The following is an 18,034-nucleotide window of genomic DNA, read 5'->3' as shown; positions in this document are numbered from 1 at the left end:
CCTCTTCACAGCGCCCCTCGATTCTTCCACCTTTGACCCTGCTGATGAACCCCCACCCTACCGACCTCCTCCTCCCCCAGTGCCTCCAGCGTCCGCTCCTCCTCCCCCATCATCCGCGTCACCTTCTGCACCTCCTGCGCCATCCACTCCCCCGTCTTTACCCTCACCTACTCCTGACCCACTAAGCCCCCCTTTCACCCATTCCCGAGGACCCCCCCACCCCTTTAACAATCGCCCCACTACGTGAGGTAGCTGGGGCTGAAGGAGTAGTTAGGGTCCATGTTCCCTTTTCCCTAGCTGACCTTACAGAATTAGAAAAAAGACTAGGCTCTTTCTCTACCAACCCTACCACCTACATTAAAGAATTCCAATGGATCCTGCAGGCCTACAGCCTCACACATCATGACATCTTCATGCTCCTAGCCAATACCCTCCTCCCCGAGGAACGCTGCAGGGTCTGGGATACAGCCCAAACCCATGCCACTGACACCCATCGCACCAATTCGAATCACCCGCCAGGCCCCCAAGCAGTCCCAGAACAAGAACCTAACTGGGATTATAAAACAGCCCAGGGAATCCAGGCTCAAGACCGTTTTGCCTCTTGCTTACTAATTGGCCTCAAAAAATCGGCTCGCAAGGTCATCAATTTCCAAATAATTCAAGAAATTGTCCAAAAAAAGGAGGAAACTCCCCCCGAGTTCCTCAATAGATTAACTCAGGCCTTTCAACAATACACTAACTTAGACCCCAACTCAGAAGACGGCCGGCATGTCCTTATGACCTATTTCCTGGCCCAATCCTACCCCGACATTAAAACTAAACTTAAAAAATTAGAGCAGGGTCCTGCAACCCCTCAGACCGAAATCCTGTCAGTGGCCTTCAAGGTTTTTCATAATCGGGAGGAGGAAAAAGAACGTCGAAAACAAAAGGCCGACCACGCCAACTTCCAGATGTTGGCCCGGCTTATCAAACCCCCTGGGCGCCCTCCCACAGCCTCCACCTCTAAGCCTCCACCTCTAAGCCTCCACCTGGAGCCTGCTTTAAATGTGGAAAGGAAGGGCATTGGGCAAAGGCTTGCCCCACCCCCAGGCCACCCACCACTCCTTGTCCAAAATGCAAAAAGAAGGGACATTGGGGATCTGATTGTCCCCTTGCCCGAAGGGGTGAGGGACCAACTGCCCCACAGTACCCCGAACCGTGGACACCACCTATGGTGGGCCTCGCTGAGGAGGACTGAAGGAGCCTTGGGCCCTTCCTGACCATCTCTATAACAAAGCAAGAGCCCAGGGTATCCATGGTTGTGGACGGCCACCCAATATCTTTCCTCCTGGATACTGGAGCCACCTTTTCGGTCTTAAGGGAATATAAAGGCCCCACCACCTCCAGCAGCTCTCCTATAGTCGGGGTAGGAGGTAAACAAATCTTTCCCCAAAAAACCCCTCTTTTAACCTGCTGCCTTCAAGGCACTCAATCCATTTTCTCCCATTCCTTTCTAGTCATGCTCCATTACTTTGCCCCTGTCCTCTTCCTCTTCCCCCATTTCCTTCCTCCTAGTGCTAGTTCAAGCCCAAGATCCTACTAATTCCACCCCTCCAAAGAAGTCCTTACCCATCCTAACGCACCCTGTTAACCCCACAGTTTGGGACACTGCCAGCCCTGCTCTGGCCCAGTGTTCCCCTGTACACATAAAACTAAAAAACCCCTCCAAATATATTTGTCAGGCTCAGTATCCGTTAACCACAACAGCCCTTCTCGGGTTAAGCCCCATCATTCAGGACCTATTAAAAAAGGGGTATCTCCGTCCCACTCGCTCCCCTTTCAATACTCCCATACTCGCTGTAAACCGATACTCAAGACATTTTTGCCTTCACATGGACTGACCCCCACTCCCGTCACTACAGGCCCTTCTAACAGCCCCTGCACTTCATCTCCCTGATCTAACTAAACCCTTTTTCCTCTATGTTCATGAATATACGGGACAAGCTCTGGGCGTTCTAGGACAGAATTATGGCTCCTCCTTTGCCCCCATAGCATACCTATCAAAACAATTGGACCCCACTGTACAAGGCTGGGCACCCTGTTTAAGAGCCCTGGCAGCGGGGCAGTTACTGCATATGGAGGCATCCAAATTAACATTTGGGGCACCTCTCACCATTCTCTCACCACATCACCTAAAAGACCTCCTTACCTATAAGGCTCTCCAATCCCTCCCACCTTCCAGAATCCTAACCCTCCTATCCTCTGGAAAATCCTGCCCTATCCTTCACTACCTGCCCACCCCTAAATCTGGCCACCCTACTGCCTATACCAGATTCCCCCAACACCCCTTTGCACAGCTGCGTAGAAAGCCTTCAAAATTTCATACCTTACCGCTCTTCCATCACTGAGGGACCCCTATCTCATGCTGATCTCACATGGTTCACGGATGGGTCCTCATTCAAGGAAGGAAACACTCATTACGCAGGGTATGCCATAGTCTCCCTTGATTCGGTTATAGAGGCCCAACCTTTACCCAAGGGTACTACCAACCAGCAGGCCAAACTTATCGCCGCCACGCGAGCCTGAGTTCTAGCTAAAGGAAGAACTCTTAACTTATACACTGACTCCAAATATGTCTTTCGTATACTTCTCTCTCATGCCGCCATATGGAAAGAACGCGGTCTGCTTAACACCAAGGGTAACACCATGACCTGTTTCACTCTAGCCCCCAAGCTTTATCACAGTTTTTACAAGCCTTCTTCTCAATCACCCCATCTGACAAAGCCCTCTTGCAAAAAATTCCTCCTCATGCACAATCTGCCAGCGTACCAATCCTAACACCCCTCTCAAACCTGGGCCATACCCCTCCCACCAGGCCAGAGGTCTCAAACCTGCGGTTGACTGGCAAGTCGGTTTTACGCACATGCCTTCTGTTTGGTGCCTCAAATACCTCTTGGTGTTTGTTGATGCCTTTTCAGGATAGGTAGAGGCATTCCCAACATCCAATAAAAAGGCCTCCACCATAGCCCAGACTCTCCTTTTCCAAATCATCCCACGATTTGGGATGCCCACTTCCATTCAATCTGACAGTGGACCTGAATTTACTGCCCAGATAATACAAAAACTCTCCCAGTCACTCTCTCTCCCCTGGCACCTACATTGCCCTTACCGACCTCAGACATCTGGAAAGGTAGAGAGAACCATACTAACTAAATTGTCTCTGGAATTACACCTTGATTGGGTCCGTCTTCTTCCTCTCGCTCTACTCAAGACCAGAGCTCTCCCAAAAAAGCCCTCCAATCTTTCCGCTTTTGAAGTCATGTATGGTAGGCCCCTCCTACCCCCGGGGATCACAGCAACTGAAGGACCCATACCACCCACCATGGCCTTACCCTTGCTCTCCCACCTTCGCACCGAATTATGGAAGTACCAGGACTGGCTACTTCCAGATCCGTCACTTTCCAAAAATAACCTTTCACTCAGCCCAGGCCAATTAGTATTCTACACTTCCCGGGAACCCAAAACCCCGCTAACCCCTAAGTGGGAAGGCCCATGTCCTGTCATCCTTGGCCTTCTCCTGTTCTTTTCATCTCACCCAGGGAGCTTTCAGGCCCCTCTGCTAGCTCCCCAGGGTCACCCATTTACACCTGGCAACAGATCATTTCTGAAACACTCATCTTTCTCTCTCTCTCCCGGAAATTGTTTTCTCTCATGCGACTGCTCCTGGCGGGCCGTCCCCTTAAACGCTTCCCTTCCTCAACCATTTATAACCACATCGTTGCCCCACCAGGCACTTTCTTCTGGTGCAATGGAACCCTCTCTACCTCCATCCTGTCCAATCTTACTGTCCCATGCCTTCTTGTCACCATCGTCCCTCAACTCACTCTGTACACCAGTTCAGAACTGTTCCATCTTCTTCATCCACCCTCAAGGCAAAAAAGGGCCGCCTTCCTCCCCGATCACGGTTGGTATTTCCCTAACAACATCAGCGGTCGGAGCCGGCCTGTCGGGAGGAGCCTTAGGACACAGTTTATGGGCGGTCAAAGACATCAATGCTAAACTTGAAGGGGCTCTGACCTCCACTGCCAAATCTCTTTCCTCTCTACAGAGACAAATTACCTCTTTAGCTCAGGTCACCCTCCAAAACCGTAGAGCACTAGACCTTTTCACCGCAGAAAAAGGAGGTACTTGCATCTTCCTTAGGGAAGAATGCTGTTATTATATCAATGGATCTGGTCTAGTAGAAACAAACATCATCAAACTCACCGATTTAGCTTCCAGCCTATGAACCACATCCAGTTCTAACCCCTTTTCTTCTTTTATCTTAAGCCCTGTCCTAACTTGGATTTGGCCCATTTGGGGACCTCTAATCATTATCCTCATAACCTGCCTTTTCTTGCCCTGCATCATTAGGTTTCTTCAAGCCCAAGTGGGAAAAATCTCTAATCAGGCCTTTAACCAGCTTTTGCTTAGAAACTACCAGCTTCTAGGTACCGATGAACCCCCCGCCTCATCTCGTGAGCGCCTCAGCCGATGCTGAAGAGACACCACCTTACAGAGGGAACGCGTCCTACATGCCCTCGCCACCGACGCCTGGCTGCTCCCTCCAGTCTCCAACTACGAACAATGGAACCAGTGCATATTCGACTTGTGGCTTCAAGGAGCGTTTATGGACTTTTCCCCTTTTGAAATTACTTGTTTCTCCACCCTCCTTTGGGGTTTCATAATGGGTATTTATGTACCTTCCTCCCTTTGCCCCCCCCCACAATGCCCCAGTTCAGCAGGAAGTAGCTCGATGACTTCAACGTCCCCTTTCTAAAACAAGAAAAAGGGAGGAATGTAGGGACCCAAATGCCCCAAGGGATCACACCCTGATCACATAAGCCCTTCTCGGCCACACCCCATCATGGCACTGGTTGCCCTTCTACTCTCCTTCCCACCGGTGCGAATCGCACACCAATCAGCTCACCCCAAGCCCCATGCGGCATGCTAAGTAGGGACTGTATTTTAAGCCAATCAGCCTTCCCTAAAAGCCCTATATATATGTGTGTGTGCCGCCTAATAAGCGAGCTCTCTCTGGTGGATCGTCAACTGGTGTCGACTCGTTCTTTCACTACATAATTATTACAGATAGAAATTAAGGAATCATTTTCATAAATAGTTTCTACGTTCTCTTCTTATGGTTGCCAGAATCATGGGCCAGCTTGTTTTGGACTATCTCTAAAGAGGACAGCTGCTATCTGAAAAGCATAAGCAACTTTTAACTAAGAAACACTGAACATTGCCTGGGGTAGAAGACGTCCCTAGGCTGAAATTGAAGGCTTCCCACCTGACTCCACCACTCTCAGACAATTGACTTCCCTTTGCCACTACCTGGGAAATGGGCATTGCTGTCAAGGGTCACTCCAAGGCAATCTTCCCCATGTGACACCTTTCCCACCTGGCTGCTCAATATAATACATTTAGGCCCAAACCTGCTCACCCCAGTTCTAGAGAAGCTTGAGATACAAGCGCTAACAAATCCCAATTATGCAGCATGCTGGTAGAAACTCAGAGTAAAAGGTACCTGGATAGTGAAAATAAACAGCACAAAATTCTTGTGCCTAACCTCATGAGAGTCCCTCAAAACCTTCCTCAGAGCACACTCACTTCTCATTTGGTTTTCTGTGGCTATTTCAGATCACGAGTAGCATCAGGAGGAAAAGTATAAATGGGGACAGAGATGACCACTTAAATAATAGATGAATGAATTTGCCGATGATCAGCCAAAGAGAAAACATATTAGTTAACACAGTTAGGAGTTATTTAGTACCTACGGCAAAGCTGGCATTGTGCAGCCCTGAAGAGACAAAAATGAATAAGACCCTGAACTTGCCCTTTTGATAGACACAATCTGTATGTTAAGACTAACACATAAATAATTAACTTTAATATAATGAAAGAAAGTATCAATTATTTGGTACAGGTGTCAAACTCGGCCTAACTTTTGTAAAAAATGAATTTGCTGGAATGGTATTGGGTAACTCACAAAATTGTCAGTTAATCTGAATCAGGCCAAGAGGACAGAAACCACAGAAACACAAAGATCTCGATAATGAGAATTTATATACTGTCACCTAAGGTTGCCGTGTTACCTACTGGCTCTCCTCTCTGTCCCAAGAGGCCTCTGACCAATGCATTGCAAATATCACTGACAGGGTAGTGGAATGTTGGTTAGCATTCAAGCTGAGCACTCCCCTGCTTCCCAGTGGAACACAAGCCAAAATGACATCTAGAAACTGCATCCAGAGGCAAGATGTGGTGCCAAATTTGGGGCTACAGATTGGATTATGTTGCTGGCAAACTGGATACTTGGTTGTGGCCAGATGAGTTTCATAAATAAAAGTCCATGTTTTTGAATCCAAGATAGCAGAAGAATCTTTTCATAATTGGTCATTGCTGTGGTTTGAATGTGTCCCCCCAAAAGCATGTTTTAGAAACTTAATGCCATTGTAACAGCATTAAAAGGTGAGACCATTAAGAGGCCAGGAGGACTCTGTTCTCATGAACAGATTAATGCTGTCATCGAAGGAGTGGGCTAATTATAAAAGGGTGAGTTTTGTCCCCCCACCTTCTGCTCTCCTGCCATGTGAGGACACAGCCTTCCTCCCCACTGGAGGATGCAGCATTCAAGGCACCATCTCGGAAGCGGAGACCAGGCCCTCACCAGACAGCCTCCAGAACTGTCAGAAATAAATTTCTATTCTTTATGAATTACCCAGTCTCAGGTATTCTGTTATAGCAGTGCAAATGGACTAAGACAATTATCCAGACCACAAAGAGTCTTCTGTGATAGACAAAAATATATTTGGTCTTTGTCTCTGGTTGCTGGCACAGAGCACCTAAAACTCTGGGAATTTCCTGAGTGATAGGAGTATCTTTTGTAGTCATAAAAAGCCACTTTCTACTACACCTGAGTTTATGCTAATGAAGTGACTTAGGGTGGGGCCCCTAGCTAGTAGCTTCAGGATGGGGTAGGTCACCAGAAAGACCAAAGATGTGATTAGAAGGTTGAAACTTTTAGCCCCACCCTCGGACCTCCTTGGAATGGGAGGGGGGCTGGAACGGGGGAGGTATAAAAACAGGAACAATAATTGAGCTTCTGGGTTGGTGAACACATCAAGGAGGGTGGCATGCCTGCAGAGGGTGTGAAAGCTCCATGCCACCAACCACTCCCCATACCTTTCCCTGTGCTTCTCTTCCACCTGGCTGTTCCTGAGTTGTAACCTTTATAATAGACCAATAAACATAAGTGTTTTCCTGAGTTCTGTGAGTTCTAGCAAATTATCAAACGTGAGGAAGAGGTCCTGGGAATCCCTAAATTTGCAGTCAGCCAGGCAGAAGTGTGGATAGTCTGGGCACCCCATTGTTGGGGGGTGGAGGGGGCAATCGTGTGGGACTGAGCTATTTACCTGTGGGATCTTCTGCTAATCCCAGGAGTTAGTGTTGGGATTTAATTCAGTCATTGAACACTTGGTTCAGCAATCGGTTCAACTGTGGAGTAGCTGGTGTTGAAGAATCAGTGAACTGGTAGTGGAAGGTACACCAATATTTGGTGTCTGGAGAAGAAAACCTCACACCCTCCTATGGTAAGGGGCTTCTGGTTAGCACTCAAATTGAGCTTAAGTATTCTTGGGCTTTGGGCCTATTCCAGGGGATTTGGTCACATATCCCTGCCCCAATCTTCTTGACATCAGATCTCCAATTTTGGTCCTTCTAATTACCTAATCATTGACAGGACTGGGTTGAAGGACTAAACTGACAGAGCATCCTCTTTTTCTCTTTGCCTTCTACCTTTGACCCCTGTTCTTTCTATTTGGCTATTTACCTTCCCTGTCCTGTAAACTTAGACTGGCCAATAAACCACAGGCTATCAAAAACCGTAATTAGTAAATACTGTCCTGATGGTGATCAGGATTGTACCAAACATGGGACATGAAAACAGGAACGACCTCCCACCTCAGGTTTTGGTTAAAATAGAAAACTCCTGCCTAAACCAAAACTGCAAGAACGTATTGTCATGTTTCTCTCATCCTATAGAAGACCTGATGCTTCTTCAGTCAGGGGTTTCCCAGTGCACATCAGCTGAATGAAGCTTTTAACCTCTGTTTAGTCTCTTGACTCAGGTTCTTTTTACACCAGGAACAAGCACGTATCTGAAGCACTGGCCATCTTGGTTTGCAGGCTGAGTGAATGTTGAGATATTCTACCCTAACCACACCTATTTGGAGGAGTTTTTCCTTCTCTATTGTTTATCAGAGCCACGTGAAATGATGCAATGCCTCAGCGGCTCCCTTCTTTCCGGTGCTGCTGTCTCCTTACACCAGGCTCCTTTATTTTTCTTTTTCAATGGTCAGTGGGTCATGGGGCTCTCCTTGTGCTGCCCCCATGTGGGCTGAGGGAGATGGAAGAGCAGTGATGGGGCACTCTGAGAAGTGAGTCGTTCAAGCACGTGACTTCCAGACACCACCTGTGTGTTTTCGGGGACTCACCAGACTCAGTGAAGTATTGACCACATCCATGTGATGCTGCAGCATCCCTGGGCACAACTGACTTCACAGCCAGGTAAATCTACCGGAACCCAGTTCACAATGGGTAGCTTGGACCATTGGGGTCCAGCTTACTGGGGACATCCATGCCCATGATAGATATACATCTGCATGCCTTTATTCTGATGTTTTCAAATTCTTTCCTCTATGTTTTATGCCAGGATTTCTGGCCCTGTAATGTCACTTTGCTTGAGTGAGCATTCAGTGTAGGTTTGGGATAGCCAAGCTAGCAAACTGTTGGAATTATAACCAGCAGCAAGCTAGCACCTCAAATGCACAACTTCTGGTGAGGACATCCATATAAACAATGTCGCCCCTCTCCAAAGTCAGGTTTTTCCCTTCATAGTCTACCACCCTCAAAATCATTTCCCTAAAGTATTAATTGATGAGTGCCTACAATTCCTCCTCTTTCTTACTCTGATTCTGTGGTACACACACACCTCAGACAGGTCAGGTTTGAATATTCGTTACTCAGCTGAATGGCAGTGAGGGTTAGAGTAGGAGAATGCTGCTTTTTTCTACAAGGGGCAACATCTCCAAGCTAGAGAAGCACAGGGGTAGCGGGTATATGAGATTGTTTGAGAGAGACTTGGGGACTTGGGGATCTCTGAGTCTTCCCACTTTCCCCAGATAATACCAATACCAATTTCAGGAACCCACCATTTCCAAATCAGTGCTGTAAACCTCACGTAAGAAACCTGGTGAGACGGTGAAGTCAACTGGCACTTTAATTCAGGAACCTGCAAAATCAGTCTCTGAGACTAATTTTTCAGAGATTTCAAGGCCAAAGCTCCAAAGATTCTTTGAGGACACCAAGGAAAGACCTTGAGATTTATTTCATGCCTCACAGGCGAACTGAGATTCACAGTGTTCTTTTCTCATTTTAAATCAGCTCATGAGTCCTAAACAGTCATAATCACCCTGGAGCTGTGTGGAATAGCCCTTAGTCAACCCTGAAGATAGCGCTCAGAACGAGTTATGTGCAAGAGTGCATGCCCCATGTCTGTGTAGACCAATGGGGTGGACTTAGATATTAGCCCCAAGCCAGTGAGACCCAGGACACTGTCGCGTTCTCAGTCAGTTGTGGCTCCCCTCGTCTTGGCCAGAGTCATAGCATTCCTCCAAGTTCCCTCGAGAGCTTGTTGAAATAAAGGCAGTCCAGCCTGGGGCTTGGGCAGTGTCAAAGCACCCAGCTGAGAAGAAGGGGTGGGAGGGGGTTTACTAATAGCAGGACCTGCAGAGGGCTCTTCCTAGATATAGGATAGAGGGGACCAAGACCATCTTGTCCTGTGGCATCCTCGTTTCTTAAAAGATTTAAAGTACTCTGAGGGAGTGGGGAGATTTGTTGAGCTCTGCCTTCAAGTGTAAATACAGAGAGGAGCATAGCAGGTAGTTCAGTTCCCATCTGTGAGAGAAGGTGGGGCCTATGCACCAGGAGACCACTACGTTGCACTTGCTAACAACCGCTAGAGCAAGGGTGGAAGCTAGGTTTCCTGACCCCCCCCAGGAGAGTGCTTACATGCTAAACTCCCTAAAATCTATGCCACTTTTGAGGTAGGACTTTCTAGCGGCATGTTGCAGTAAATTTTAGTTTTATAAAGCCATGCTTAAATTTATAATTCATACTTATTTTTAAAAATGCTTTATTTTGAAATAATTCAAGTTTATAGAAAAGTTGCAAGAATGGCACAAAGAATCCTGTGCACCTTTTATCCAAATTTACCAATTTTTCACATTGTTTTATTGCTTTCTCTGTCACTACCTCTTTTTTCTTTATATACTCACACATGTACATTTGTAAAAGAATGTCCTTGTTTTTAAGAAATATACTATATGTGTGTATGTGTACATGTATAGTGATATAAACATGCAAGGGTACTTCAAAAAGCTCATGGAAAAATTGAATTAAAAGATAATACAAGTTTCTTCCATGAACTTTCTGAAGACTCCTAATATGAGTACATATATCTTGTAAGATATATACACATATACAGTATAATATATACATACGAATTCTGGCCATTTGAGAGTAGGTTCCAGACACCACACTCCCTTATCCCTTAATACTGAAGTAAGTATTTCCTAAGAACACCTAACCACAGCACACTTACCAAATTCAGAAAAGTTAACACTGACACCATACTTATGTAATCTACTATCCTTTCAATGTCTCAAAAGTGTCCATTAGAGTAATTTTTCCTGGTACAGAATCACACATTGTATTTCATTGTCATTTCCCTTTGGTCTCCTTTAATCTAGAACTGTTCCTCACCCTTCCTATTTCATATTACTGACATTTTGAATATCACCATCCACTTATAGACCCCCATCTGATGTTTCCTCACAATTAAACTGATGTTATGCATTTTTAGCTGAAATATGGCTTAAGTGGTCACAGTTTCTACACCTAATCATGTTGATAGAGAGAGGGATAGATACAGGAAAATATACCTATAGATACATGACCTTATAAATGTGTGTGTTATTTTCTGGGGTATAGAACCACTAGTAGTGTTGCTATGTAATAGCGAATCCACGTACTTAATTTTGCTAAGTATGGCCACGCTGTTTCCAGGAGGAATGTGTCAGCTAATATTCCACCATCAGGGTTTCTATATCCTACAGTCCTCACTAACACTTGATGATATCTGATTTTCTTTTTTTTTTTTTTTAAAAGATGACCGGTAAGGGGATCTTAACCCTTGACTTGGTGTTGTCAGCACCACACTCAGCCAGTGAGCAACCGGCCATCCCTATATGGGATCCGAACCCGTGGCCTTGGTGTTATCAGCACCGCACTCTCCCGAGTGAGCCACGGGCCGGCCCAGATGATATCTGATTTTCTAATGTTTGCCAATCTAATGTGTGTAAAGAAGCAGCTCATAGTTGTTTTAATTTGCATTTCTCTGATTACAAATGGTTTCATATACTGTTAGCCTTTCAGATTTTTCTCTTTTGTGAATTACCTATTTACATCTTTTGCCAAAATTCTGTTGGGTATCTGTTTTTTCTCGTATAGTTTTGTAAAAGTTCTTGGTAAAATCTTGATATTAATTCTGTGTTAAGTTCCTTGCAAATATCTTGTGTCAGGCACCTGATAAAATTGATTGCAAATATATTTTGTCTTCATCTGATATGGTGGTCTACTCTAGATGTCCCTATTGAACACAAATACTTTTCTTGTAGTCAATGCATCAGTTGTTTGCCTTATGGTTACTGTCAGATAAATATTCTGCTTCTTGTGATCCCAAGACCATCCCAAGATCACAAAGATGTTTTCCAACATCTTCATCTATTAGCCTTATAACTTTTTCAAATTTTCTACATACATTGGAATAATTTTCTTGACTATATACTTTCCCCACTGATATGTGGTGCCAAGCTTACTAAACATTCACTCTCCACATATATGTGGGTCTATTTCTACATTCCTTATTCTGTCGGTTTTATGTGTTTTTCCCGCATTCCCTAATCATTTCCAAAATTGATTTAGCTATTATGGATGTTTATTCCTCCATATAAATTGTACAGTTGGTTTTTTAACTTTCTCAAGAAACTCTCTGGAATTTTTGGGGGGATTGCAATAAATTTATAAATTTATAAGTTTATTTGGGGAGTACTGACATCTCATGGTATTATATTGGCAGTACCACAAATGTGTTATATCTTACATTTACATAGATCTTTTGCTGTCTTTCTAAAGATCTTGTACATTCATTGTTAGCTAAGTCTTAGATACTTTATAGCAGTGCCTGCAATCTTTTTCACATCATGGTACACATAGAAAATGATCATATTTGTTTGTGGTGACAGCTATTCCCAATTTTAAAGGAGATGTCTAAACTTTTTCCATTAAATACGTGTTTGCTGTAGGTTTTTGTATGTAGCTTCTATCAAGTAAGAATGTTTCCCTCTATTCTGATAATTTTTATTATAAATCAGGATTCAACTTTATTAGATGCTATTTCTGCATGTATTGACATGGTATTTCTGTTTCCTTCTATCCATTAATGTGTGAATTACATAGATTGGCTCCTTGCCATTAAATTACTTACTGTTGAGTTTTTGAGACAAACCCTACCTGACAGTGGTACAATTTTTACTATAATGTTGGGTTTAGTTAGCTGAATGTACCTCTGCATTTAAAATAGAAATGACTGGGCCGGCCACTGGTTCACTTGGGAGAGCGTGGTGCTGACAACACCAAGTCAAGGGTTAAGATCCCCTTACTGGTTATCTTTTTAAAAAAAAAAAAATTAATTAATTTAATTTAATTAAATAGAAATGACTGTAATTTCATTTCTCTTGTACTATTCAACTTCTCTGGCTCTGGCATAAGGAATGCTAGCCTCATAAAATGAGTTGGACTGTATTTCCTCTTTTTCTAATATGTAGACCAACTTGCTTAAAAATCTGTTTTACCTAGGTTTTCAAATTAGAATATAGCTTATGTGTTTTCTTCATGATGCATTCACACACCCTTCCGACGCTGCAGAGGTTAGAAAACTAAAAACATTTCATGGATTTCATTGCAGCTGTGATTCTGGATGTAATTAGGTTTCCCCCATCAGGTATACTTGTATGAGACATGAATTAAAAACAAAAATAGACTGGAGTATATCAGTTGTCTGTTTTTGCAGAATAAACTACTCCCCCCAAATTAGTGACTTACATCAATGATTTATTCTTTCTCAGAATTCTGAGGGTTGGTCTAGCAGTCCCTTTGCTCATTTTTCTTGGTTTCACTCAGGGGCTGCATTCAGCACCACATGTACATGTTTGGCAGCCAGTGTTAATTGATGGCTAGGCAACCTAGTTCTCTAGATGTGTTAGTCCATTTCTTTTGCTTATAACAAAATACCTGGAACTGGGTGATTTATAAAGAAAATGAAATTTATTGCTTACAGTTTCAGAAGCTGGAAGTCCAAAGTCCAGGGAACACATCTGGTGAAGGCTTCTTTTGGTGGTGACTTTAGTGACGGCAGATTATCACATTGTAAAAAATGGTGGAGCAGAGATCAAGACAGACTCTCTCTCTCTCTTCTTTTAAAGCCCTCAGAACCACACGCCTGACCACCATTCTTAATCCATTCACTATGGCATGGCCCTACAATCTAATCATCTCTTCAAGGCTCCACTTTTCAATTACCATAGTAGGATTTCCCATCCTCTTAACAGTCACAGTGGGGGCCGAGTTTCTAATACATAAAATTTGGGGGACAAAATTCAAGCTTCAGTGAGTTTAGGGTGGGGGACATTCAGTCTACTATGCTATATGTCTTCCTGATGGTCACATTCCTGAGCACTATTCCAAGAGGAAGAAGGTAGAAACTGCAATATCCATTAAGTACGAGCCTCAGAATTTGCATTATGTCAGGGGCCGGCCCGTGGCTCACTCGGGAGAGTGCGGTGCTGAGAACACCAAGGCCCCGGGTTCGGATCCCATATACGGATGGCCGGTTCGCTCACTGGCTGAGCGTGGGGCTCACAACACCAAGTCAAGGGTTAAGATCCCCTTACCGGTCATCTTAAAAAAAAAAAAAAAAAAAAAAAGAATTTGCATTATGTCACTTCAGCCACATTCTACTGGTTAAAGCAAGCCACAAGACAAGCCCGAGGGTGAAGAAACGTCTATGGAAAGAGCAGTGAAGTCACATTGCAAAGGGGCATGCATACAGGATGGAAGGTATTTGTAACAATAATTTAAAATTTATCCCAGGGAGGGATGTGGTATTTGCAGCAACTAATTTTGCTACTGCAGATGGTAGCAGGAACAAAGTGATTGCAGCCAACAGTTCTGGTGATAAATTCCCAATCTCTGTCAACTTCCTAAACTTATCAACAGCTCCAAAGTGCCTTGGCACACACTCACTTCCCTCTGGCCCTCTTTATTCTAGCCATGGTGGGTTTTGAATTAACAATAAATGTTTTTTTACATCTGTGCTTTTTTAGACAACAATAAATGGACTAAGTTACTTACTTTGCTTTCTTCCCAATATATTTTGCATTGTTGTCTTGAATTTATCTCTACTCTTTCATTCAGCATTTTGTGAACAGTAACCCCTTTTCTTCTTGAGTCCAGTTCTGTTTGTGAGATCGCCACTGTCCAACTATCCTTGTTGCTTTGTAGGTGATCTGCACTTTCTCCCTGGAAGCTTTTAAAACTTATCCTTTGTCTTTGATCTTCTTAAATTGCACTATAATTTTTCTATGGTTGTTTATTCTTCATCTATACTGTTCAGCAGTCTACAAACCCTTTCAGTCTAGTCTTTTATCTTTCTTTAAAACTAGAAAATTCACAGCCATTATTTTACAAGTATTTCCTCCCCTCTGTCTTTTCTCTCCCTTTGGGATTCTTTGTATAACAACAATTGTCATTTCTACTTCTAATCTCCATGTCTTTTTACTTCACATTTTCCATCTCTTTATCCCTTCCTGATGTTTTTTGGGGCTGTACTCAACCCGATCTTCTAGTTCACTAATTTGTTCTACATTTGTACTTGTTATGTTTTCTGTTTGCCTAATGAAGTTTTTATTTCAACTATTTAGTTTGCAATATTTCCATGTGACTCTTCCTTAAGACTACAGTTACTAATATCCTTTCATCTCTTTTATATTTACAATTTGTATTCATAATTCTAAAACAATTCTTAACCAAATGTAAAAAACGAAAAATTTAAAGTATGTGATGAAATATAGTGTCTATTTATAATAAAAATTTAGCAAACAAGGAATGAAAGCGTACATCTTTAAAATAATAAAGGGTATCTACAACAACAAAGTGGCAGCAAACATCAGAGTGAGCTGTCTATTATACTCCATTAGTCTGTTTGTCTATCTGGCCCCACATTATCTCAATTTTTATAAGTCAGTGCCACACTGTCTAAATCACGATCTCTCTTAGAGTTCACTGAAATGTCTTTGTTCTTCTTGGCCCTTTTCTCTTCTGTATATATTTTAGAGGTCAAGTAAATTCTTTGAATGTAGTATTTTTACTAAAATCATACTGACTCTATGATCACTTTGGAGAGAATTTATATCTTTACCATATTAATTCTTCCTAAGCATTAACATAGTATATCTCTCCATTTATTCAAGTCTTCTTTTATGTCTCTCCAAGTTTTAGTTTTGCTTGTTGGGACTTTGTATATCTTTTGTTAGGTTTATTTCTAAGTATGTGACATTTGATTCTAATGTAATATTTCTTTTTATTTTTATCTTTATTTATTTATTTTTTTGGCTATAGAAACTTTTATTGAATACCCATTATTTCATATATTGTGCTAAGTGTTTTACATTCATTTCCTCATTTTAATCCTCACAACAACCCTATAAGGTAGGTATTATCATCATTTACAAATGAGAAAACAGGCCCAGAAAAATTAGGTCACTTGCCTGAGGCCACACAGCTAGTCAGTGTGGAGCTGGGATTTATCTGTTGCTGAAAGCCCATATTCTTTCTGGTGTACCCATCTAGGTGAGCCTTGAGCAAAAGGTAACTTCACTGCTCAAATCTGCAAAGAGCACCTGGGAGTGGAGGTTGCCAGCCTCACTCCCCGCTGGTAGGGATGCACTGAAGCTGACTTGATATTGGTTTTTATTCTACTTGGCATTTTCCCTGGTTGACCTGCTTGAGCCATTTGCACCCCGCTGAACATTGGCTGCTGCTGGCTTGGAGCTTCTGCCATCTGCACCTGTTGTAATCCTGAGGCTCCTGCAAGGATTGTCCCAGCTCCTGGCTGGCCTGGTTGGCCAGGACCACTGCTGCCTGAAGGTCTCCAATCAGACAGCCCCTTCCTAAAGGCAACAGCTGCCACCAAGACATTGGTGTCTACAGGGTTAAAGGTCTGTTTGTTCAGCCAGAGACCTCCACTCTCTGATTCTCGCTCTTCTTTACTGATTCTCTCCAGAAGGTTTGAGCACATTTTATTCAAGCTCTGGATTTGCTTCTGAGCTGCATCAGCACCAATGTGGGCAGCATCTGTCGTCAGTTGCTTCTCCTGCTCTTCGACCTCAGCATCAGGCTTTGTTCTCAGATGGTCAGGGACCACCTATCGGCTGAAAACAGGCACCCATCCTTCAGTCTGCTGCACGAGATCTTCATCTTGGTTTGGGGACAACATCAGAGGGATGATGACCTGGTTATGGACCAGTGGTGTCTTTTCATGCTTCAACACCTTGTTCAGAGTGTTCAACTGTCCAGAGAGCAAGGCAAAGCTGTCCAGGACAGAGGGCCAGGTCAGCCGGTCATATTCCTTCTCCAACTTGTAAATGAAACTCTCCAGTGAGTTCTTCAGATCAGCCACTTGACTCAGCAGTGCATCTAATGATGCCTCAAGCTGCTGCTTCTCCCTCTGCATTGTGGCAGCTGCTATGACTTCCTCTTCTGGTTTCCCTGTAATATTTCTTTTAAAATATGTTTTCTAGTCAATTGTTTCTGGTGTATAGAAATGTAATTTACATTTTTAAATTGATACTATACACAGATACATAGACAATTATATCAGTTGCAAATGACAGTTTTATTTCTTTCCAATTATCATTTTTTAAATTTCTTCTGTTTTTTGTGCTTTGCTGGGACTTCCAGTACATCATTCATTATAATTGGATCTAATAGAAAAATTTAAAGGGAATGCTTCTACTGTTTCTTTATAAGAATCATATTAACACTATTTTTTTTATAGATACATTTACCAGGTTAACAGGCTTTCTTTTCCTCCTACTACTAATTAGTAAGAGTGGTATTATTAGTAAGTGGTGGATTTATTAAGTTTGTATTATAAATGAGTGGTGAATTTTATCAAATGCTTTTTTCTGCATCTATTGAGATAATCTTTTTTCTCCTTTATATTGCTCGTGTATATTATATTACTCATATACATTAACAGATTTTCTAATGTTAAATATCCTTGCATTTGTAGGATACTATATCATCTTTTGAAAAATACAATTGGTTTAAGTTGGCCAGCAATTTATTTAGGATTTTTACATGCACATATTTGAGTGAAATGAGCATAGAATTTCCTTTCTCATGCTGTCCTTATTTAGTTTTTGAATCAACATTATTCTTGCCTCACAGAATAAGTTGGAGAGGAGTTTCTCTTTTTCTATTCTGCTCTGGAAGAGTTTATTTAAAAAAAAGAAAGAAACCCCTGATAAAACTTGAAAGCTTAGTAAAACTCTCTTCTAAAGCTATTTGGGTTAGTTATCTTTAGGATAAGACTTTTGATTACTGCTTCTCTTAATAGATACAGGACTTTTCATATTTTTTATGGCTTCTTCGGCCAATACAAGAAGACAGGAAAGGGGAAACCGGAAGGAAAAACAGAGAGAACAAGCAGAAAACAATAAAATGGCAGACTTCAATCCTAACATAAATAAGTATATTAATGGCTTTGACACACCAATTAAAAGATAGAGATTGTTAAAGTAAAATGGTGAGGTAACCATATGGTACCTACAAGAAA

General features: G+C 42.8%; 1 pseudogene; it reads right to left on the bottom strand.

Annotated features, from left to right (window-relative positions):
* Positions 1-16,075: 16,075 nt before the first annotated feature.
* LOC134381098 (mediator of RNA polymerase II transcription subunit 8-like) lies at positions 16,076-16,927 on the bottom strand (annotated as a pseudogene).
* Positions 16,928-18,034: the final 1,107 nt, after the last annotated feature.

Source organism: Cynocephalus volans, chromosome 6 (genome assembly GCF_027409185.1).
Source record: "Cynocephalus volans isolate mCynVol1 chromosome 6, mCynVol1.pri, whole genome shotgun sequence".
Classification (NCBI taxonomy): domain Eukaryota; kingdom Metazoa; phylum Chordata; class Mammalia; order Dermoptera; family Cynocephalidae; genus Cynocephalus; species Cynocephalus volans.
This window is presented reverse-complemented; position numbering and strand designations above follow the sequence as displayed.